Source organism: Mus musculus, chromosome 6, assembly GCF_000001635.26.
Source record: "Mus musculus strain C57BL/6J chromosome 6, GRCm38.p6 C57BL/6J".
Classification (NCBI taxonomy): Eukaryota; Metazoa; Chordata; class Mammalia; order Rodentia; family Muridae; genus Mus; species Mus musculus.
The window spans coordinates 48177333-48202486 of record NC_000072.6 but is presented as its reverse complement, the minus strand read 5'-3'; the positions used below and the strand labels follow the sequence as shown (position 1 = coordinate 48202486).

General features: G+C 45.5%; 1 long non-coding RNA gene and 2 other non-coding genes across 3 annotated transcripts in view; 1 reads left to right on the top strand and 2 right to left on the bottom strand.

Moving 5' to 3' along the window:
• Positions 1-25154, top strand: part of Gm16630 (predicted gene, 16630) — a 264503-nt gene that overhangs the window by 192922 nt on the left and 46427 nt on the right. The window lies entirely within an intron of this gene.
• n-TCgca41 lies at positions 5390-5461 on the bottom strand. The gene has a single exon. It is a non-coding gene; the product is annotated as a tRNA-Cys (tRNA).
• On the bottom strand, positions 16098-16169 carry n-TCgca8. Its single transcript has one exon. It is a non-coding gene; the product is annotated as a tRNA-Cys (tRNA).

Genomic DNA, 25154 nt, shown 5'->3' with positions numbered 1-25154 from the left:
TTTGCATCCAGAGAATACTGTCTAGACTATGTGTTACTGTAAAAACAAAGAAGAGGGCATAAAGTTGGGAAAGGGATATGTTGGGGGTGTTCTTAGGGGAGTTGGAAGTGGGTAGATATGATCAAAATACATTCTAAGCATGCATATACTCCTCTCAGCAGAAACAAAATAGTTTTATGTAAAGAAGAAAGCATATGCTTTGTACTGAAACTATAGGAAAGGTGGTTTCAAGACAAGACCCTGCTGTTCACAGCTTTCAAGGTATAAAACTGAAGACCCCTTGGGAAGATTTTTCCTTTGAACAGAGAAAGCCAATGTGGTGTCCTGCTGGTAAGAAACTGCCTGGGGATGAGCTTTCCTCATTCAGCTGACTAGACTCAGAAGATTCCAGTCCTCAAGGGGCTCAGCTGCCACTCACGCTTGCAGCAGAACTTGACGTCATCCATTGTTCTAATTTTTTCAAGCATGCAGAAGGTAAGGGTTATGGGGTTATGGAAATTTGTACCCATATTTTTTTAAATGAAAGATGAATTTTGCCTTTGAGACAAGACAATGTTTAGCATGGTCAGATCTCTGAGAAGCTGATGTGTGAAGCTGTGAAGATAAAGTCTGAGCTGCAATGGAGACAGTAGGATATTAGAGTCAGCAGGAACATTGGATGTCATCCAAGGAAGCCTGCAGACACAGAGTAGAGCTGGCCCACGAGAGGCCATGGATACTATAAAGATCAAGGTTATGCTTGGGAAGAGGAACCTATTAGAGCCTAGTGTAGCTCTGATGTTGCCAACATGTGCCCTAGGTGCTGGCTATGGAGCCATGGTGTTTACATTGGCCCTGTGCAGTTTGGGCTTGCTGTCCTCCTCCCTTTGAAATTACAGTGTTTACTTTGTGCAATTATGTATTAGAAACATGCTATTTTTTTATGGAAACTCACAGCTGTGAGATTGCACCTGGACTTGGACTCTTGAATGGAATTAGAGTCATTAAGACTTTAAGGAGTCTTGAATTTGGAAAAGGCACTTTGCATTATACAATGGCCTCAAATCTCTGGAGCCAAGAGTTGAATGTTATGGTTGGGATCTTAATTATCCTCTATGAGCTCATTATTTGAATACTTGGTTGACAGCTGGTGGCACTGTTTTTAGAATTTTTAAGAGATGGGGTCTACGTAGGAAGCCTAAGAAGAAGGAAGTCCAAAATGTGGGTGCTTCAGTGCTTTTTGGAAAGGTGAACAAAATACTCACAGGAGAAAATATGGAGACAAAGTGTGGAACAGAGACTGAAGGAAAGGCCATCCAGAGACTGCCCCACCTGGAGATCCATCCCATATAGAGCCACCAAACCCAGATGCTATTGTGGATGCTGGGAAGTGCTTGCTGGTGGGAGCCTGATATGGCTGTCTCCTGAGAGGCTGTGCTAGAGCCTGACAAATACAGAAGCAGAAGCTCACAGCCAAACATTGGACTGAGCTTGGGGGTCCCGATGGAGAAGTTGGAGAAGGGACTGAAGGAGTTGAGGAGGTTTGCAGCCCCGTGGAGGGAGCAACAGTGTTAACAGGCCAGACTGCCCAGAGCTCTCAGGGACTGGACCACCAACCAAAGAATACACGTGGAGCGACCCATGGCACTGGCCACATATGTAGCAGAGGATGGCCTTGTTGGAAATCAGTGGGAGGAGAGGCCCTTGGCCCTGAGGGTGTTCAATGCCCCAATGTAGGGGAATGCTGGGTGGGAAGACAGCAGTGGGTGAGTGGGTGGGGGGATGGGATAGGGGGTTTCTGAAGAGGAGACCTGGAAAGGGGAAAACATTTGAAATATAAATAAAGAAAATATCAAATCCAAGGAGAGAGAGGGAGAGAGAGAGAGAGAGGGAGGGAGGGAGGGAGAGAGAGAGAGAGAGAGAGAGAGAGAGAGGGAGGGAGGGAGGGAGGGAGGGAGAGAGGGAGGGAGGGAGGGAGGGAGGGAGGGAGGGAGGGAGGGAGAGAGAGAGAGAGAGAGAGAGAGAGAGAGAGAGAGAGAGAGAGAGAGAGAGTGTCTAGTTGACAGCAGATCACTAGGGGTGAGCCTTTGAAGTTTGCACCTGTTCTGGCTCTTCGTTGTCTGGATCTGTCAAGTGCTCCTGTCTGTATGAACTCTGCCACACCTTCCCCACCATGAAGAACTGAACCCATGAGACCAAGTAAGTATTCCATCCTGTGAGTGAGCTAGTTTTGTCAGACAAAATAGTTATAGTGACACAGAAGTAACTAATACAGCCTAGAAACAATGCTAAGCATCAGCAGACAACACCTTAACATCTGCATGCTTGGGGGAATATGCGCCATCCCAGCAGACCATGGACAGCTCCTGAGCTTGTGCAACCACATGTTAGGGGTAGGAAATGAGAGCAAGCTGTAACATCAAGGTTACCAGGCAAAGTAACGGTCCTAGGCTGTGTGTCGATCAAGGAATGAGATACACTAACAAAAGGAGTTCATTTAATAGGTTCACTGCCAAAAGTGGTCAGAGACATCACATGGTATCTCCATCTGTCAGAGACTCATTAGCCCCACAGGGACAGAAAACACAAAGCATCGTCTCAAAGTAGTCAATGTAGTCTCTCAAACTCCTCTCTCAGAGGGGTGTTAAGACAGAAAATGCAGAATGCTGGGTTTTCTTACAGAATGTTCTGAGGTTCCTCAAAGCACTGGGCCTCTAGAAGTTTCACCGAGGCACTAGATTTCTAGTCATCCCAACACAATGTAGGCATCTCCAGGACAGAGTTGTCAGGTAAACAGCTAAAAGCTTTGGGGGATTCTGATGGGGAAATCTGAAAAATCTACAGCACATGGCTGAATATTTCTTCCTCCTCCTCCTCCTCCTCCTCCTCCTCCTCCTCCTCTTCTTCTTCTTCTTCTTCTTCTTCTTCTTCTTCTTCTTCTTCTTCTTCTTCTTCTTCTTCTTCTTCTTCTTCTTCTTCAAAAATTGAGGAGCCGAGTCTTTAAAATCATTCAAATATGGGTCTGAAGGGAGTCACTGCTTTGGTTAGATGAGCAAGTCATGGTCAACAATCTATCCCCTGGCTTTCCCATCCTTACAGTCTAAGGATTCGTTCTACACTATACTAGGAAATCCATCTTACCTGAGCTACACTTGAGTTGACCACCTGTGGATGAAGGTCTGAACAACAGGTTTTTAAATTGTTCCAGATGTGACATTTTAAATATAAGGGCAATTGGGTGTAGCCATAAAAACTGATCAGACTGATATAAATTTGGACTCATCTAACTTCATAAAATCTGTAAAAACTGTCCCTCTACACATGTTCTCTATAATTTGCTGCTGTTGATTTTGGAATGGTTTTGGAATGTCTGCAGCTTACAGAAGTTCAAGAAGACTGCATCTGGAGTAGTCTCATCTGAGCTCTGGCTATGGTCTCCAAATGTGAGGTAAGGGCAATCTCCCACTGCAGAGCAAGTTCCTAATCCATCTGGCTGGCTTCCAGACAGGAGAGGCTGGCTTGGCTGACAGAGATGGCATAGAGCCTTGGTTTGGTTGAGACTTAATCCAGTGCTCTCATAAATCCACACTGCCATCCCTGAAGTTCCACTCTCTCTTAGCCATTGCTTTTTCAACAAGGAAAGTGAAACCATAGAAGTTACCGATGTCCTCAACCTAGAAAACTGATGGCTTAGATTCATGAAGTTTGCAGGACTCAAGGGAAGCAGGGGTCAACAAGCCACTGGAGCTGCTCAATAAATACCCGCCTCAGCCTTGGCCTTTGTTGCTGCTTGAGCTCTGCCTCCCTTGGGATGATTCCAAAACCACCCACCTCTGTATAACTTACTCAGCACTCAGAGTCTGATTTAGGAGCACATGTGGGAAGAACTTAGTCAATTACTTGTCGCACTAGATAATTTTATATGGCCCTCTTAGAGAGAACACAATGCATAGATGTTTGGCCCAGCACAACTGAGTTGTTTGTGGAAGCATGTTTTGTTGTGACCTATATTGTAATCGGTAGACTTTGAGTAAATCCTACTACTGTCTGTAAGGTGGGTAGTCACCTGCACCAGCTGATGCTGTAGGAGGAAAGACTTCAAGTCTCTGGGGAAGGAGATCAGCCTACTCGCTTTCATGTCACCTCTTCCTAGTCTCCATGTCATGGGGTTGCTCTGAAACATGAGACTTGTCCTCCCCACAGCTATGTGAGCTGCTTGTTAAAATCCTTCTCTGTAAAGACACAAAAACACTCTTATTTATGCCCCCTCACTTCTGTCTGCTCTGAACAGCCATGACTAACACACCTATTCAGCACATCTGCTACTATTGTCTTCCTTAACGAGATGCAAGGTCCTGTCTCCACCCATACTAAACCAATGATGAAACAGTCCCTGGCCCACTGGGCATATCTCAGACTCAAGATATTTTGTACACTGAGGGAAAAAAAGGGGGTTATTAAACTTGAACTAGACCTGTTGATCTGTGGATAAATGCTCTATCAAGGAGCTACACCCCCATTTTGGTACAGTCCCCCATTATCACCTGCTCATCCATAACACCACACCCAGAATACTGTGTTCTTATAGTCTGTTGGCTTCTCTGCAGGCTCTGAGGACTGGATAGCTCTGTACGGCAGTCTGTTCTTCCCCTCTCAGCCTTACCTAGTTGCCGAGGTCCCTCTGCCTTGGGGTGTTGTGAGGGCACCAGAGTTTCATCTAGAAAGTTGCCCTACTGTGATTTTTCCTCCAAATCCCCATGCAGCAGTCAGGACAACAGCTGTTGGATTAGATTATAGTGAACCATTTATATTGCCTAGATACTCCTCAGCCTCAGGAGGTGCTCCTTAATCTGTATCTCTCATTCACTCACTCACAGAGCCTCTCAGGCACTGGTCCCTACCATCTAGGATGCAGAAATAGAAACAGAAAAACATCGTTCTTGTTTTTCAGAGTTTTAGCACAAATAGGGGACAAAGCCATGGATGCAAATATTTCCATAGGTGTGTTGGGAGGCTAAGCTGAGTCCACTGGAAGCTGAGAGTAAGAAACACCCTATAGTGAGGTTAGGACAAGCTTCTCGTGGGGTGGAGATGCTAAGGAAGAGTTTCCAGAAGAAGGTCAACTTCTAGGCTGGACTCGCCACAGTGACTGGGTCCCATGATTACTAACTTAAGGGCAGTCATGCCACAGCATGAGCGCGCGTGACCCAGATGGCCTCACAGCCCTTTGTTAGCTCCTACCAGAGGTAAGGACACAGACTAGGCCTGAGAAAGATTTAGAACACAGGGGGAACACAGTTCAGTGGCCATACTGGGAAGGCTAGAGAAGGTAATGAAAGTCATTATTTAACTCTCTGTTAATGTCTATGTCAGGAGTTTTGCTCTCTGTCATCCAAAATAGATTCAGGCAAGGGGGCACCTGGATTTGAACCAGGGACCTCTTGATCTGCAGTCAAATGCTCTACCCCTGAGCTATACCCCCACCTTCATGCTTATATCTCATAGGTCTTCTAAACCTGCATGACAACTTCCTTACTGACACAGCGTGACACATGCATTTGTCAGTTCTTACCATCATCGGCTTCTTCTTATGAGGCCCAGGCCTGAGCCTACCTTTGCACATCTAACTGCTACCTTCTCAGGACCAGTACCCACTTCCCTTCTGTGGTGGTTTGAATGAGAATGGCCCACATGGGTTATATATTTGAAATCTTGGTCCCCAGTTGGAGGAATTATTTGGGAAAGATTAGGAGGTTCAGCCTTGCTGAAAGAGGTATGTCACTGGCCTAGCTTTGAGGTTTCAAAAGACCCAGGCTCTTCCTAGTGCTCCTGCTCTCTGCCTCATGGCTGTAGATTAAGATGTGAGCTCACAACAGTTTTGTTACAGCAGTAGAAAATAACTAAGTAAACTTCATTTTCAGCTGAGGCAGGGGCATTAAATACTGGAAGTCTACAGCTAGAACATCTTTCAGACCCACACGGAAAAGTCAGACTCAAAGTGTTGGATGCTAAACAGACCATTTATATATAGCAAAGTTAGGGGGGACAAAAGCAAAATTCCTATCAACCCCTAAGGGTTAAACTAGACTCTCTGAGAAGGGGACCAAGGGATACATACATACATACATACATACAACCCTCTAAAGACAATTCTGACTCACAAACTATGTGGAGATACTGGTTTAATCTATCCCCCACCCTCACCCCCACCCCCACGGTATAGATGTGGAAGACATAACAGTGGTTAAAATCGTGCCTAAATAAACACACCTGATTAGTGGGCAAGCCATACATAGAAAGTGATGAAGAACCTCTGCACCAAACACCCGAGGCAGGCAATGGCCCTCACCCCTTTGCCTCTCCTCCTTTTGTTATGTCCCATTTGCAGAACCCTTCATGTGCCAAACAGAACTATTCTGAGGAAAAGATTTGAAAGTAGGAGTTTGCAGATGACAGTCTCGAGCCAGGAACTGCCGGGTTACAGTCAAATGCTTTCCTCTGAGTTCCACCCCCGACCTGTTTCACTGTTTTACACACTTGCCTGTGTTTGGCCACGTGTGAGGGCCCCTATGTATTGTTGTCTCCTCATTTCTAGTGAACTTGCAGCCAGAGTTACCTCTTTCAAACAGACCTCGGTTTGACCCTGAACTTGTCCTTCCCATAGACCTATCACAGGAATTGTAGCAATCTTGGCTGCCCAGCACCCTCCTACTTGTGGCGCCTCAGCATTCAGAGCTGAGGTCCTGTCTTGTCTAAGACCCTGGTTTTGGGGGCCTCTATCTGCCTCACTCTCACCCTCTGCTGCTTCACCTTCTTTGGGATGTGTTTGTTACTTGTTGTTCTCCTTCACAGCTTCTTATGAAATGATTCCCTCGGCGGCTGCCGGATTCACAGTCAAATTCCCTTGGGTTACTTACAGGGGCGTGGGGGACTCCCAGGCATATATGTCCTCAACAGAGCCTCCCAGCCTGGCTGACTGCTCCTGAGATCACTGAAATCCCATGAGCACCTTGCAGGCAGCTGCACCACTGAAGACCTCCCCTCGCTCTTACAGGACCTCTGAGAGTGGGGTGGGGATGCTGTTAGTCTTGTGACTTCAGTGAGCCTTGGAAGTCTGCTCCCTTCCTCTTCCAGAGACTGTTTCAACCCAGGGAAGAACTACACACCCATTTATCCTCTCCTCCACCCTTGTTGGAAGATTCAGCATTCAGGTACTCAGAAGGCAGAGATAAATCCATTCCTAAGGATTCCAATGGGTGTATGGAATGTGGGGATGTATATCAGGGGCTGTGATCTGCTAAGTGCTCACTCAGTATTGTGATCAGCATGCTTCAATTCTGAGTTTAGCTCATGCCGCCTGCCCCCACCGAGTAGTGCTAGGCCCCTCCAGTCGGTCACTCTTTCCCTGTGGCTTCAGTTCACTTTCCAGGCATTTTCCATTGGTTACGCACCTCTATGATACCTGCCATTGTCTATGACTAAGCCCAGCATGGCATCCCTGTCATGGGTGATGGGTGGGCTTGAGAACCTCTGATGTTCACCACAATGCCATTTAGCATCATAGCATCACATAACGCTGTATGTGAAACTCTCCTACCAGATAGTCATTGAATATTAAGAGGAAATTTTGACCCCTGTATTCAAGTTTCAATTACTCTTGCCTGCTACTAATCAGAAGTAAATGTACTATCCAGAAAATCTGAAGCAGAATAAGCAGGCTGACTCAGAACATACCTCCATAATGCAGCTTTTAAACAGTTAATTAAGAACTTTACACACACACACACACACACACACACACACTACTGTGCTGACTAGTTTTAAGTCAACTTGATACAAGTTCATCAGAGAGGAGGGAAACCTCAATTGAAAAACTGCCTCCATAAGATCAGGCAAGCCTGTAAGGCATTTTCTTAATTAGAGATTGATGTGAGAAGGCCCAGCCAATTGTGGGTGGGGTCACACCTGGGCTGATGGTCTTAAGGGCTGAGCAAGCCAGTTAGCACCCTTCCATGGCCTCTGCACCAGCTCTTGCCTCCAGGTCCTCCACCGCATCCCCTGTTGAGATTCTGTCCTGACTTCCTCTGATGGTGAGCAGTAACAGGAAGCATGGCCAAATCAACCCCGTTCTCCCCAGGTTGCTTTGGTCAAGGTGTTTCATCACAGCAATAGTAACCCTAAGACAGAAATTGGTACCAGGTTAGTAGGGTATTGCTGTGACATACCTGACCGTGTTGATTTGGGGAAAGTTGTATAAGGACTTTGGAACTTTGTGCAAGAAAAGACATTGAATGCTCAAAGTTTTGTGATCTGTTCTATGGGAGCTTGTGGGGAAAAAGGAGTGTTGAGAGAAATACAGACAAAGGAGGCTTGGCTTGTGAAGATCTAAAGCAGTGGTTCTCAATCTTCATAGTGCTGTGACCCGTTAGTACAGTTCCTCATGTAGTGGAGACCAACAACCATAAAATTACTTTCATTGCTATTTTATAACTAATTTTCTACTGCTGTGAATTGTAATGTAATATCTGATATGCAGGATATCTGATATTCGACCCCTGTGAAAAGGGTTGTTTGACCCTCAAGAGGTTGTGATGCACAGGTTGAAAACCACTGTTCCAAAGTGAATTTTGAGTTATTTAAAGTCTATCAAGGCTTTTTTGCTATTTTGAGTTGAGAATCTGTGATTCCAGTCAGCTGGAGCTAAAGAATCAGCTATGATTAGCAGGAGACGAGAACCATAGAAGTAAAACCTTTGCTTTCCTGGGTCAGTGGATGGTGGTTAACTGGAGCTGAGAAACTAGTGGTGATTAAGAAGAGACAAGCATCAGTGGGGTGAAATCTTTTGGGAAGTGTTTCCTCGGAATCAACACGCAGTAGCTGTGTTCTGGAGGCAGCCAAGGTTGTACCTCATGCTGACAGCCAGACTTGGTAATGTGTAAGTGTCATCCAGGTGATACTGGCTTTGAAGGCATGAGGGGTCATGGAGAGCAGCTGAGGCTTGGCACTGTGAGAGGCCAGGAGAGGCCATTGGTACAGGGGCAGCTTCAGTGGCAACTGAAGGCCCAGGATTAAAGAGGTCATGCAGAGAAGTTGAGACTTGGCATCATGAAGAGAGCCTATAAGAGACTCTATGAAAGTACAGCCCAGTGAATCAGAGATCCCATCATTTTGGAGGTGCCGGTACCATGGAATGACCATCAAAACAGAAGCTGTTGGGGAGTGGAGCCAGGCAGAGCCTAGAAGACAGCCATATTTGTCATGGAGGATGAAGACGGAGAAGTGACCCAAACCTCTTGGAGAAACCCAGAAGATCCTGAGTGAATCCCAGACACTGGACAGTGAGTTGTTACTGTTGAAGTTTGGATTTGTTTTGTTCAGATTGCAACCCTTCTTGAAAAAGGTATTTCATTTATTTTTGATTTTACAGGAGTCCACAGCTGGGAGACTCTAAACTTTGAAAAAGAGATTTGGGAGTTTTACAGATACTTTGGATATTAAAAGAGACTGAATATTTTTAAAGTGAAATTTTTTACAATATTTGAATTTGTAAGGCTGTGGGGGCCCAGGGCCTGGAGGAAAGAGGAGCTATGGCTTAGCTCAGCAGTAATTGTCCTTAGCTTGGCTACATTTGTTTTGTTTTGTTTTGTTTTGTTTTGTTTTGTTTTTTGTTTTTTGAGACAGGGTTTCTCTGTGTAGTCCTGGCTGTCCTGGAACTCACTTTGTAGACCAGGCTGGCCTCGAACTCAGAACTCAGAAATCTGCCTGCCTCTGCCTGGCAAGTGCTGGGATTAAAGGCGTGCACCACCACACCGGGCACTTGGCTACATTTGTGGCTGGAAGCACAGAGAGGCCTCCTGCAGGAGGCTTAGGCTGCAGCTCAGTAGTCAAAGACCCCCTCCAAGTTCTCCATGGTGACTCTTGATGAAAGAGACAGTCCATGGTTCTAAACTGTTTCTTGACTGTTCGTTATGGAAAACAGATGTATACTGTACCAACTTCTCAGGGTGGACCTGAGATTAAATACCTTTTGCGGGGAGGAATGTCTGGGAAGGGAAGCTTATTGGCTATACCCTGAGGGCCTCTAGGTACCTTCTTAGCATGGAGAGCTCTGTTCTGGGCCTACATGACCACAAGTCAAGTTTCCTTATGTGGGAAGTGTGGCACGTGTTCCAGGCCAGGAATCAGGCAGGGAGCAAGGAGGCACCTACCACCTCAGGTGTGAGTTTGTAGGGTCTCAACCAGCTCTACCCACCAAGCTTCCTGACACGGTTTACCATCCCACATACGTTTACTTCATTTCATATTTATTTCAGAGATTTCAGTCCATGATCACTTAGCCCTATCGATGTGGGTCAGTGGTAAAACAGTGCATAAGGGCAGAAAGGATGTGATGGAGGAGAGTAGTCTACCTCACCACAACCAGGAAACAGGGAAAGACAGACTGAGAGGCAGGGCACAGGATTATCTTTCTGGGACATTTTCCAATGGTCTGCTTCCTCTCTGAAGCTCCATCTCCTAATTTACGTCCTCACCAATAATACATGAGAGTGTGGCTCCATCAGTGGATCAATCATTGGCAGACTGAGATCCCTCACAATGGAGTCACTATCCCAAAGATTCATCTCTGAACCTCACTGTGTTGGAATTGTTTTCTACACTTTTTATTTCCTCTTTAGGTGTCTGCAAGTGTATTTACATGAGTTTATGTGCACCACTTGTGTGCAGTGACCATAGAGGCCAAAATAAGGCCCTGGATTCCCTGGAACTGGAGAGTTACAGACCTTTGTTTCTACTGTGTGTGTGCTTGAACTGCTAGAATTAGAGCCATCTCTCCAGCCTCCAACACATGAGACTTCTAGGAAATACTCTTATCCAAACCATAGTACCAATGTTACCACAAAAAGCATCCCACAGGGGACTGTAAATCTTATTCATTGATAGGCTAGGATAACTAGCAACCCACCAGCAGCTGCCTAGATACTCTACTTCCAGCCATGACGTTACCACTACATTTCTGAGAGTTCTCGAACTTATCTGAACATCTTTTCTACTCCATCCACACATCCTGAATCCAACAAATTTAAGCCTCTTCTTCTTCTTCTTCTTCTTCTTCTTCTTCTTCTTCTTCTTCTTCTTCTTCTTCTTCTTCTTCTTCTTCTTCTTCTTCTTCTTCTTCTCAGTAAATACTTGATGGGTGTTGGGAAGGGGCAGGTGTGGGAACCATGGTTGAGGTAGCCAGCCACTTCCACAGCAATGCTATCTAACCCCTCATTCCACAGTTGAGTCCCACATGGTGGTAAACACCATTTTATTCTCGTGGTTTAGTAGGTTGGATGCCCATCAGGGTCTAGGCTGTGCCTCAAGCTGTGGACCCATCTGTAGTCTTCTCTCTGTGTTTGGGGCTCAGCCTGCTTCCTGTTCGTGCTGGAGGAGTGGCAGCTGGCAAAGGGACACTTTCGTGGCAATGACAAAAACACAAATGAGGAATCCTGACTAGGTAAACAGGTTTCCAGACTCTGCTAGGCACTCCCTACCGTCTCATGCCAAGTGTATTAGAGGACTAAGGAACAGGAAGTGGGTCCCATCTCTGTTTAGAAGGTCTGAACTGGGACTCAGAGCTTGATTGACCATGCTGTCCTCTTGATTAGTCCTACATGTACAATATGCTAACTTCCACTCACTGCTGCCAACCTACCTTCCAAACTCAGCCCAGGATCTTGTGCTCCACATTAAACCCTGTTGAGTTGGTTAATCTCAATTGTCAACCTGAGAGGGTACAGAATCACAGTGGGAACAAATGCTGGACATGTCTGTGAGTATTTTCCTAGATCATGTTAATAAGAGAGGAAACCAACCCTAGCCATGGATGATGTCACCGAAGGGTCTGGGACCCTGTATGAACTATGATAAACAGCCCCTCAAAAACCCACTTCTCTTCTGCATCTCTGTAAATGATACCATTACTTATCAATTGCTCAAAACAGAAGTTTATGGTCCACTTTTACTGAAGTAAAAGAGAAAGCTAGCTGAATAGACATATCTATTTTTACTCTCTGACTGTGAATATGATCTGAACAGCTGCCTCACACTCAGACTTCAAATGTCTTCCCCACCGTGTTTGGCTTCTGAAACTGAAGGCCAAAACAAACCCTTTCCCTTAGGCTGTCTTTGTCAAGGCCTTTTGTCCTAGCAACAAGCCTAACACTGGAGGCTTCTTTTATTCATGAACTTAAATAGATAAGATTCTGCCCTCCCACCCCACCTGCCACATTCCAAATTCAGGGGAACAGACTTAGCAACACAGTTATACTCAAATACTAAAAAGACGACACATGTGTACATGGTATTAGAAACTGAATTTAAAAAGAAAAAGAGAAATTCTCAAATGCTGTTGGAATGTAGAGCCATGGGTAGAGCACCTGTCTTGTCAAATACAGGCAGAAATAGCTGTGCTTCTCTACTGCAGTGAGTTACATGTGTTCCCTTGTACATGCCAATTTGAGCATTTCTAGACTTTTCACTATCACATGACAAACTACTCCCAAAGTAACAAAACAAAACACCCCATGATTAGGAATTTTCTTTTGTTAGATGCTTGCTCTGCCACACAGGAGTGGCTCTCACCACTGTTCCTCATGACTCTTGGCTCTGACATCTGAGAATCTACCTTTTCCACTACCCTATAAATCTGAAAAGAGCATTGGAAATCTGTGATTTCTGGTGACTGAGTAGTTACCACGCCTAACTCTCCAGTGTGCAATGACATTGGTGCAGTGGTCCTTCTTACTTGCTTTTGAGTAATTTGTTCACACTACCATGAATACAGCCTATAATAGTGGATCTTTTTTTTTTGAATTTGAATTTTTTTTTATAATAGTGGCTCTTAATTGTGACCTTGAAGGGATGGAGGAAACATGAAAAGATTGAGATGTCGAGGAGGCAGTTCCTAGGATTCATTAGATCATGGTAGTTCTGACCTAAGGAAGGATTCAACCTTCTATGGATTCACCATGCATAGGATGGAGTTAGTTGAAAATCCTGAAACATAGTGGTGAGACCACACTACAGGAGGTAGGTCATAGGGCATGTCCTGGGCATTACAACTTGCCCTGGCATCTTCCTATATTCCTGTCCTCTGTCCACCATAGTATCTGCTATGCCCATGCTAACCACCCCTGCTACAATAGCAGAAAACCTTTGGAATCACAAGCAAAACAAACATTTCCTCCTTTAAAATGCTTTCCTCAGATATTTGAACACAGCAACACAGAAGCCGGCTAATACTAGCTCTCAGGAAAATCGTGGGTTGCTTACAAAATTGTTTCCATTCCCAACACTAATCACTACACTTCTCTTTGATACTGCTTTTCTCTGCCTTGGTTGTAAATATTTGGGCACATCAGGTTCCTATAGGACCAAGCCCTCTATCTTCCTTTGAACACTTATTGCCAACAAGAGTTATTTAGCTGGCACCACCTTGGTGATATCAGTGGTCCTGATAAAAGGGCTTTTAAGCCACACAGTCAAGTTGGCTTTTCCCTGAGGTTGTGTCTATAGAAGGCGCCAAGTTTCCTTCTTAAACTGATATCATAGTCTTGGACAGATCAATCTTACTTTCCCAACTATGCAATTTCTGAGCAATCCATACCACCTTTAAATTCTGCTAATAAAGCTAGGCAGTTCTCATCTGAACTCAGATGTTTTGGGGACCCCTTGCCAAATGCAGCCTGCAGCAAGAAGCTCGAGAGTTGAACATTTACCCAACACCCCCTCCCCTGCTCTGCACCACCAAGGACACTTTCTGCTTCCCAGGCTCTCACAGGCCGCTCGCTGTCTTCCTGCCCTCAAAAGTCACTTCCACCTCCTGCAGCTGATGGAACAGATTGCTTGCTACACACAGAAAACCATGCTTTCTGGGATTTGGCCCAACAAGAACCCCTCTAAAAACCCACTTCAGCATTAGCAGTCTTATTCACAGTGAAGTTGCATAACAAGCCACAGAAAATCTAGTGTCACAAAATAAAGCCATCTGTCACAGTGCCTGTGAGTCTGCAGTTGGAATGCAAATTGAATGATCTAGACTGGGTTTTTGTCAACCAAAACTGGTGACATGGAGAGAGGCTCTACAGAAAAATGAGTTTGATCAGGAACAGAAGAGAAATTAGAATCCAGGATGCACAGGCTCTGACAACCCACAGACACACCCAGGTGAGCAAGAGAAAATGAGGCTGTGTGTACTATTTGAGACACTTATCCAAGTATGAAAAGACTGGTAATGAGGTGATGTTTGTCCACCATTGAACAAGTAGACACTGGACAGGCATCCACCCAGAAGAATTTCCTGTGTAAGATTTCAGTGGGCTTTATGCAGGGTTGTAGATTCAGAAAGTCTTTGTTGTACTTTTATTCACAGGCATGGGTGTGTGTGACAAACCCTCTTTCATGGCTTCTTTATCCATTTTCATTAGGCTTGCTCATGGATGACTCCATTAGGGCTCCAACTATTTTCATAGATTGAAGTTTCTAGTCCAATTGGCCTTGGCTCCTCACTGCCACCTAGGCTCAGGTGTGCCCATGTGTGTTCATTCTAAGGTCCAGCTGAAAAGGTACCACGTCATAGGACAAGCACATGTCACGATAACCATGGAAGTGCCAGATGACAGTCTTACCAGCCGGCCTCATGTCCTGCCTGTATCACATCTTTGAACACCCAGTGGCCAAAGCAAATGAGTCCTACTTCAGCCACTATCAGTCTGTGATTCTCACCTGTCAACCCACCCTTCCATATTTACTCTGCCATAAGGAACCTGTTTCAACAGAACATGATTGGACAGTTGTCATTAGAGGTTCCTGCGAGGATGGTTCAGGAACAGAGGTAGCTTGCTAGCTTTCCTAAGTGTGTCTGCTCTCCTGATTCTGGATGGTTGTTACCTCATCTGGTGCTCTGTCCAGAGAAGGAAGTCCCTTGGAGACCTCACTGCACTAGCCAGTCTTGTAACCACCCCTGCCTACCAGACTTAGCTTCCTCCACTGAAGCACTTGATGCCTAGACTGTTTCTGGGAAACACTGCAGCCCCTGGGACCCCCTGACCTCACTTCTTCATGATTCATGTAGTCTATACAGGGCTAGCTGCTGCTTGCCTCAAAGCTATAACCAAGAATGGCTAGTAATCTGCTAATACCCCTTCCCCAGATAGATGTGAATGGATAAGACTGGAATTTTATTCACCCATGCAGAATGAACAAAATTATGACGTTTGCAGGAAAGTCAGGTGCATGGAAATCATGTTAAGAAAAACAAGGCAAACTCCGAAAGATAAATACTTCATGTTTCAGGTTTGCAGAACCTTGTTTTAAAAGTGTAATGTGTGTGTGTGTGTGTGTGTGTGTGTGTGTGTGTGTGTGTGTGTGTGTGTGTGTGTAAGAGACAGTGTCAGAGACACAGAGCACTAAAAATGGAATCATAAGAAGTGAGGAGGACATCTTAAGGGAGAGGGGAAACAGAGAGGGTAATAGAACACATGAAAGCAGGAGGCGCAACTAAGTAGTGGGAAAAAGGGACACAGTGGAAGTCAGTAGGGTGTGTGGATGAAAACAGTATAATGACCCCATAACAGACTCCATAAGTAAGCCCATTACTTTGTATGTTAATGCCCCCAAAATAATAATTAAAAGCAAACAAAAATTATTTTCCAATGTGAGCTGGACCTATACCTTGGAGAGGAATCCCTTCCAACTTCGAACTTGTGTGCACCCTTACCTGAAGAACACATTATAGTTTTCTTTGAAGCGCTATACTATTCTTTCTTAACATAATTATTCTTCCTAATAAATTTTCTGTACTTAATTATTAGGTTTCTGTCTTCAGGTTGTCTGTGATTAATACAACCAACCAAGCTTGAAGGAGAGGACAGGAAGTGTCTCAGTACTGAAAGAGGAGAGGAAATATCACAAAGCTCAAAGTATGGCCAAAGAGAGGGGGAAGAGTCTGCCAGATGTGAACCTGTTACTTCTCAGTGGGTCAGAGGAGAGCCTGGCTGGCAAAGTAGGACTGGGGATGATTGAAGACACTCTAAGTGAGGATAGCCCTGAATCAACAAAGTAAAAGGCTTACCAACAGGGGGTACCTGGATTTGAACCAGGGACCTCTTAATCTGCAGTCAAATGCTCTACCCCTGAGCTTTACCCCCCTGGCTTGAGAGTTACTATAATTAGTATCCTTTACCTGAATATAATACCATTAGCAAGGCAGTCCTTGCAAGCTCCTAGATTCATTATACCCAAAGCCTTGTGTGTCTTTCCTCCATTCATCTTCTTTGTCATGTTTATTTCCAGCTTTTCCCCTGTGGCATCACTCTTACTTCCAAGCTGCAACCACCCATCCAGCTAGGACATCTTGATGTACTAGAATTGTCAGCAGGCAAAGGGCATCCCTGCAGGAGGCTGAGGCAACCTTTGCAGACACCAGCACTACAGCCTTGCTGCACCTGACTCCCAAATCCTCATCCTGCATGGGCCATATCCCTGTCTTTTCTACCCTGATCTACCTTAGCTATACTGAGCCAGGAAAGAGCTAGCTGGGAGTCCATCTAGCACCATAATGGTAGAGGTGAAGAGAAGCGGTCAGAAACTGGATGTGTTTTGAAGTCACATGAACAGGAGCTGATAGTGATTTAGGTGCTGTCTTAGACAGTGTTCTATCGATGTGAAAAGACATCATGACCATGACAACTCTTATAAAGGAAAATATTAAATTGGAGTTGGCTTACATTTCAGAGGTTTAGTCCATTATCAGGGTGGGGAACATGGTGGTGTGCAAACAAACATGGTGCTGGAGAAGCAGCACAGAGTTCTACAGTTAGATCCTCAGGCAACAGGAAGAGAGAGACTCTGGGCTTGGAATGGGCTTTTTGCCTACCCCCAGTGACACACTTCCTCTAACAAGGCCACACCTCCTAATCTTTTCAAATACTGCCACTCCCTGGGGACCAGGTTTTTTCATCTGAGGCTATTGGGGCCATTTGCATTCAAACCACCCCAGAGTGAGAGAAAGAAAACCACAAAGGGGAGCACCCAGGTCTTTGGCTGAGTAGCTGGAAGAACAGCTGCACCAGAGCTCTGTCCACGTTAGGACAGACACAGTGATGGAAACCATCTGTTACATAACCTGAAATGATCCACACAAGACAGCTATCCACAACTACACCCATTAAGCCAATTAAGGCTTTTAGTCCTTTTATTAATAGCCAAATCAAGAGCAGGCTTATACCTCTGGAAAGTGTCTTGGTGAGGGGACCAGTGTTTTGAAAGAGAAATCCACATTTACATCAGTGTTTACAGAGGGTTACGTTAGTGAGAGATTTGGGGTGGCCTAGTAACATCTGCTCTCTTTGTAAAGCTCAGTGGTATTTCCCAGGTACTCCATAGTCTGTTGAGACCATAGTCAGGATCACAGACAGTCCCCAAGACACTGCCAAGGTGAATGTGGCTGCTGCGGGTAAAAGGCTGAGAAATGGCCAGGCAGAAACAAAATAAAGCAAAGTAAAGTTAGGACAGTATGTCTTTTACCTTGATCATTTCATCCCAGCCCCCAGTTTTGTTACTTTTTTTTTGTTTGTTTGTTTTTTGTTTTTGATTCTAGATATGTTTCTTTTTTTTTCCATTTTTTATTAGGTATTTAGCTCATTTACATTTCCAATGCTATACCAAAAGTCCCCCATACCCACCCACCCCCACTCCCCTACCCACCCACTCCCCCTTTTTGGCCCTGGCGTTCCCCTGTACTGGGGCATATAAAGTTTGCAAGTCCAATGGGCCTCTCTTTCCAGTGATGGCCGACTAGGCCATCTTTTGATACATATGCAGCTAGAGTCAAGAGCTCCGGGGTACTGGTTAGTTCATAATGTTGTTCCACCTATAGGGTTGCAGATCCCTTTAGCTCCTTGGATACTTTCTCTAGCTCCTCCATTGGGAGCCCTGTGATCCATCCATTAGCTGACTGTGAGCATCCACTTCTGTGTTTGCTAGGCCCCGGCATAGTCTCACAAGAGACAGCTACATCTGGGTCCTTTCGATAAAATCTTGCTAGTGTATGCAATGGTGTCAGCGTTTGGATGCTGATTATGGGGTGGATCCCTGGATATGGCAATCTCTACATGGTCCATCCTTTCATCTCAGCTCCAAACTTTGTCTCTGTAACTCCTTTCATGGGTGTTTTGTTCCCAATTCTAAGGAGGGGCATAGTGTCCACACTTCAGTCTTCATTCTTCTTGAGTTTCATGTGTTTAGCAAATTGTATCTTATATCTTGGGTATCCTAGGTTTGGGGCTAATATCCACTTATCAGTGAGTACATATTGTGTGAGTTCCTTTGTGAATGTGTTACCTCACTCAGGATGATGCCCTCCAGGTCCATCCATTTGGCTAGGAATTTCATAAATTCATTCTTTTTAATTTAAACCTTTGGATTTGGCTAAAGTGTAAACACTGAGCTCAGAGGATCTTTAGCTGAGCGGAGGCAATTTTTGTTTGATGTAGTAAAGGCAATTTATGTCATTGGAACTGTTAGAACCTAGCAGGGAAACCCCCACTCCATTCCTGATTCTGCGTGCACCCAAAAAATCACGAAGGACCATCTCTTGATGTAATTACATGAGGACGTTTAATTACGGAGCTCCAGACTGACATGCATCCCACACAGGAGATAACAGATGTCGGCCACAAGGCTCGAAAGCTAGGGGTTTTATGGGGTAAGGGGCTTAGGGGTGTGGAATTCAGCATAGCGACACACTATTGGCTTATTCAAACATCAGCAGAAAAAATTACATGTACGTGCAGGGTGTCAGAGTTCTGTGAGTTGTTGACTCAGTTTAGATAGCCCTGTTATGTCTTCACATTCCTCTTTATCTTTAAGGCTAAGCTGTTCCCAGGAATGTTTTAACTACGGGGCATACCCAGGTTTGTTTTTCTCTTTTCTCAGCCCCAGGCAGCCTCTAGGCTCACAAACAACCAGCAATTTCTGAGTACTTTACATGACTTACAGGCCTTGAAATTTCATCTTTCTTTCAGAACAAGAAGGGCAGCTCTCCTGTCTGCTGATGGGGCAGCCCAAAAGTGAGTAAGAGGTGGGCCTCCTCTAGTCCTGAATAAGCTTACACTTGGAGAAGTGCATGTACAACCATACATAAATCTGGATTATCATACAGACGTTCTGAGGACATATAGCAGGTGAGACTGCTGGTACAGGGAAACCAAGTTCCTCTTGTTGCGTGTGGAGATCCAAAGTCCGCTCAGTACAACCAGAATCTGAACCGACATCCATATTAATCCTGGAGAGAGACGCTCTCACACAGCAGCCTCAGGGGAGCTTTTAAAAGAACACAGAACACAGAAAACCTACATCCTGGGTGGCAGTTGCGAAGGGAAGTAAATCAAGCAAGCAGTTTAACAGAAGCCAACAACTGGGGCGTTTTAGCCTTGAGCTTCTAAAACAGGGGCTGGTGCTTTCCCATGGGGGTCAGTATCAAGTTAAACCAAAGATGGCTCCACATGAGACACAATAGAGGAACCTTTGCCCTGTTGTATTCCCCACTGGTCTTAGTGAATTAGTCAAATCCTGGACTCAGGACCATTAATTTGATTGAGTTAGTCCTTTGTTTTACATAATTGTTTATAGTTTAAGATGCAGGACTCCACCATTAATCCAATTGGAATAAGAATTAAAAACCCAGTCAATGCTGATAGCAGAGTAGGCAGGATGAACCAAGAAAACAGAAACTGGTACCAATTTCTGATTCTCTCCTCCTCCTCCTTCCTTCCTTCCTTCCTTCCTTCCTTCCTTCCTTCCTTCCTTCTTCCTTCTTCTCCTCCTTCTCCTCCTTCTCCTTTCTTCTTCTTCCTCCTCCTCCTCCTTCTCCTTTCTTCTTCTTCCTCCTCCTCCTCCTCCTCCTTCCTTCCTTCCTTCTTCCTTCTCCTCCTCCTCCTCCTCCTCCTCCTCCTTCTTCTTCTTCTTCTTCTTCTTCTTCTTCTTCTTCTTCTTCTTCTTCTCTCTCTCTCTCTCTCTCTCTCTCTCTCTCTCTCTCTCTCTCTCTCTCTCTCCCCCACAAGGGATCTAACTGTTGTTCTAAATCAGAAATGGAAATGTTTAACACCTCTAGCTCATGACCGGCCTGTCTGCTCAGTTCCTTAAAGTTTGTATCCCCGTGATAACTTCTGATGTGTCTATGACTGTTGAGCAGCTATGCCTGCGTTGACCAGGAGTAGGGTGAGACTAATGAAGTTTTTTTCCCCCTTTGTCATCCAGGGCCTATATTAAAATGTATTCTTCCTTCTTTCCCATTAAATAGGATACCTGGGGCAGAATGAGTACCAAGACACATAAAAGGGGTGTCTCAGTTTAGAAAGCATCAGAAGAGGCACATTAAACTTAGTGTGTGCCCACCAAGTAGTCTCAGGGGCCTAATAACATTGCTGTTGTCCAGAGTTTTCCTGTATGCAGACTAGTGGGCATCAGAATAAGGGGAAGGGCCTAGATTCAAGGTTTTGTGTAGTAGACAAGTTCCAGCTCCTTTCAATTCCTCTAAGGTTAATTTGAGCTACCCCACTCACAGTGAGTTTTGTTAGTCAATGGACTGTCAGGTTAGTTCCTATCCCTCTGTAGTACAGGGGTCAAAGGCTTAAGCATAACCAGTAATCCTGATTGATTACTAGCTGGGAATGATTAAGTGGTAGACCTTGTCAAGAGTGGAAAGTAGAGATGGGGATCCTCAGCTTTCTGGACAACAGGGAGCAGACAGCTTCCTCAACAGCAGGAGGTGGGACTCTATCCCCCAGTGTGTTAAGTGAGGTAGAGTCTTTGGAAGGGAGAGTTGGTCAGGGCTTTGTCACAAGTTGATCTTTGTTAGGACTCAAAGGTCTGGGGAGGGTGGAGGGAGTGGATTTTTCTGGATAATAAATCTATCCTTGGAGTCCCTTCCTGTGGCACAGAAATCAATTCCCCAGGTTCTTCCAGTTTCCCAAAGGCCGGAATATTTTAAAAGAAATGTTCAAGCCTTAATTCTATGGCTACTGGATTACATCCTGTTGTGCATTCCTTGAGAAGGGGCTTTGAGTGTGTGTGTGTGTGTGTGTGTGTGTGTGTGTGTGTGTGTGTGTGTAGCCATGTGTTGTTTCCAGGAAGCCTCTGTTTCACAACCCCATTCTTTGCAATGGAAACTTCCTTGTTTTTGACAACTAGGGGGCCCAGCCACTTGGCATAGAATTGTAAACTCTATATTCCTGTCTCAAAAGTTAAGTACCCACATCCTCCCTCTCTCCAATTCAACCAGACACTTACATTGGTCACCTCTGAGCAAAAGTCAAGATGGAATATAGGTTACAGATCTGTAGTCATGGTGGCCAACATGTCCCCTTCATCTTCTTCCTCAGCCTCCAGCTCCAGACTTGAAAATGGTAGGAGTTAGACTGTGACCCTGTACTTATATCCATAGGTCAAAACACAAGCGTCTGGAGGAGCTAGAGGGGCAGGGGATAGAAGGACCCTGATGAATCCTTCATTTTAATGGGTCCATAGTCCAGGAGACAGTCCATTTGGTGGTGGCTGCCATGGTTTCTGCTTTCCTGACCTGGATGTGGTGAATCCATGGTGTAATGCCAGCTACCTTCACAGCCATGGAAGTGGAGAGAATCACCACGCAGGGTTCTTTCAGTGCCCCTTTGACTATCTGCTTGACCCAGACAGTATCACTGGGCTTGTACAAGGGAAAAGTGATGGTGGACTGGGACCTCAACAGGGTCTCTCAGATAACTGGGTGAAGATCCTCTATGGAGGACTAAATCCCTCTGTAGAGAGAATTCTGGAATTTTGGCTTCTTTTAAAAATCACAGTAATGCTGTAAGAGTATGTTTTCATCTTAACCCCGGTGTGGGACATGGGCTGCTTTGCAGCAGCTGACCATGATTTACTTTGCTCTAGCTGAGGCATGGCTTTGCCAGCTGCAGATAGTTCCAAGCATGAGGAGAAAGGGAAATCTGGGGCCACCACAGAGGAGTGAGTCACCTGATTGTGGCCTATATTAACTGGCCCCATTGAATTTTTCTCCTTTCTAAATTAATTATTTTATTTATTTACATCCCAGACATTGCCCCCCACCCCCAAATCCTGATCCCCTCCCAGAGCTCCTCACCCCATCCCCCATCCCGTTCGACTTTGAGATGGTGCCCTGCCCCAGGCATCCCCCTTCCCAGGGGCATCCCATTGGATTTTTCAAAACAGAAACTTCTGTCCCAGTGTCTATTAAAAGCTTAACTGGGTGACCTGCAATGACACAGTGACCAAGGGTTCTTGGAGTCTGAAGAGGGCAGAGGCCTGGTGCCTTCATTTTGGTTCACTGTCTCACTTTTTCAGTTGAGAGGGTTTTCTGGGTTTAGGATAGTTTGAAGGTTCATTCTTCCTGGAAACAGAATGTACACTGATCCCTTTCCTGGGGGCCTTCTTCATCTTCCCCATTTTTTCCTGTTTCCTTTTGGGGGATTTTTTTTGGGTGGGGGGTACAAGCAATTCGAAGCTTAGAGTGGGCTTACTGGAAAACACGATCTTTGTCTGTCTCTGTGTGGCTCAATCAATGGCCAAGGCAGCTTATTTTTGTCTTTTTTCAGTGTTTTGATTATTATAAACCTTTTGGTTCACTTTGATGAACTGAGAGGTATTTACCCCTGCCAAGTCCTCTAGCTTTTGGAGGTGTCTTTTGTTTCTGGATGTCCAGAGGTGATTGAGTGACAAGCTAAGCTTAATGTCCTAGCAGTTTATGGAACCTGTGGATCAAAATTATATATAATTTTGTAATTGTTTCAGAAATGCCCTGGGATATTCTTTTGGGCCCCAAAGAACCTGAGTAGTCTTAGACAAACTAGTGCGTTTTTGAGCTGCACCCTAGATTCCAGTTGTAAGGCACCAATGAAAAGTGTTCAGGGCCTGGGAACCTCATTGGTACTGGGGGTTGGGTTCCCAATCAGGCCTCTTGGATGGGAAATCTGTTTCAAAGGGGAGTGACTTTTCCACATCCATACCAGTTGCTGAAGAAAAAATCTCTCTCTCTCTCTCTCTCTCTCTCTCTCTCTCTCTCTCTCTCTCTCTCTCTCTCTCTCTCCTGCCTCTGTTGTTGTGATTATAAGAAGATAAAGGATATAAGGAGATATGTTCTGTGGTGAGGTATGAGGGAAAGGGGTGTCTCAGTGGGCCCATGCTGAGGCATCCCTTCTGCCTAAAGGACCGGCCACACCACAATGGTATAATATAGAATAGAGTTTATTTAGGGCATGGGGAGGGAAGTCAAGAAGGTAGTAGAGGCAGAGAAAGGCAGAGAGGAGAGAGGAGAGAAGTAGAGGCCAGCCATGGCCACATGGAGAGAGGGAGAAAGGGAATGGGGAGAGACTGGGAGCAAGGGGGTAAGAGAGACAAGAGAACAAAAGAGGGAGGAGGGGGGCAAGCAGCCCCTTTTATAGTGAGCCAGGCCTACCTGGGGGTGGAGTCCAGACAGAGTACCAACATCTGTCCCAATAAGTAAAGAGGCAGAAGTTGGTGACAGTCATATCAGGTAGTGGGTGTAGAGGATGGAGTCTAGGAGGGCATAGGGTTCAGGGGTGATCAGAAAGGGGGGAAGGGTCTAGGTCTTCCAGTTCCAGAAGCAGAGAAAGGATCACAGATCAGGAAAGAGTGATGTCCTCTGAAGTCATTGTCACTGCTCCAGGATGGAGCAACACCTTCTATAGTGGAAAAACAGGTCAGTGACAGGGAACCCAGCATCAGAGCGGAGCACCCTGCCCCCCACCCCTGGCAAGCGTACTCACTGAAGCCTCTGGTAGCTCAGGCCTTGGTTCAGCTTTCTGGCTAACACTGCAAGGGCCTAGGACATTCAGCAGATCCCCATCTTCTGGGCAGGAGTGGGAGTCTGGGCACCCAGGATCGGGCTGGGCTTGTGACCAAAGCAAGGGTATCCTGAACTGGGTGTCCTATGAATGCCCACCCCCACCCCCAACCCCACTGCATGCCCTGATGCCCCACCCCCTCACCCCCACCTTAGAGGCACTGGAGGAGGGGCAGCTGTGTGTGACTCCAGGAGCAGACTGAGATAACTAGAATTTTCCTGTCCTAGAGAGAAAGGGAGACTCCTCCTTTCCTTCCTTCCTTCCTTCCTTCCTTCCTTCCTTCCTTCCTTCCTTCCTTCCTCCCTCCCTCCCTCCCTCCCTCCCTCCCTCCCTTCCTTCCTCCCTCCATCTCTTCCTCACTCCTCCCCCTCTCCTTTTCTGTTGTAGACAAAAAAAAAAAAAAAAAAAAAAAAAAAAGACAGCTAACAACAATGTACACAGGATGCCACCTAGTGGCAGAATCCAGAGAAATCCGCAGAATTTTAAGCAAGTCACCCAACTTACTTTTGGGGAGAGGAGTCAAAATGGAAACACCAGCAACAAAATCAAGGAATTAAATAAAAAATTCCCTGGACCAAGCTTGCTCATCACCCGTTCACTCATTTATACAAGTGGCTGGCCATTCATTCAAGCAAAATCAAAGCCACATCTCTCATGAGAGGTAGAACCAAGATAGTAACTCCCAGTATAGCATTGGAGAATTGGGGAAGGATTTCCTGTTGAAGTTTTTATTCCCAAGCAGAAAAAAATTCCAGACCATAAGAGGGCTCCCTAAATGGGGATATCTTTCCATAATCTCAAGAAAGATCCCTTGGGCATATATTCCTTTTCCATAAGAAAGTGTCTCCCAGGAAAAGGGCCTATTCCTCTAAATTAGGGGGTTTCCTCCAGAGCCTAGCTAGCCCCTTTAATTAAAAGGCTCCCCATGGGCCTCAAACTCAACGTGGACTCAGTATACAGACTTACAACTGTGGAGTGTCAGAGGACTGTTTTAATGTCAGTGATACGGTAGTCACTCCAGACCTGTCGAGACTCAGTGAAAGAGCAGGGCCTTGGAGCATTTGCCAGGGTTGCCTTCCCTGCAGCCTCTCCCTGGCAGCAAAGGCCATGAGTGAGGCGAGTCCCACGGAGCATGCCATCAGTGAGGATGGAGCCTCCAAATGAAATGATCCATGCAAAGTATTTATTCATAACCACACTGATTAAGTCAATTAAAGCCCAAGCTGAGGGCACCAAGTGTGTGTTGTTAAA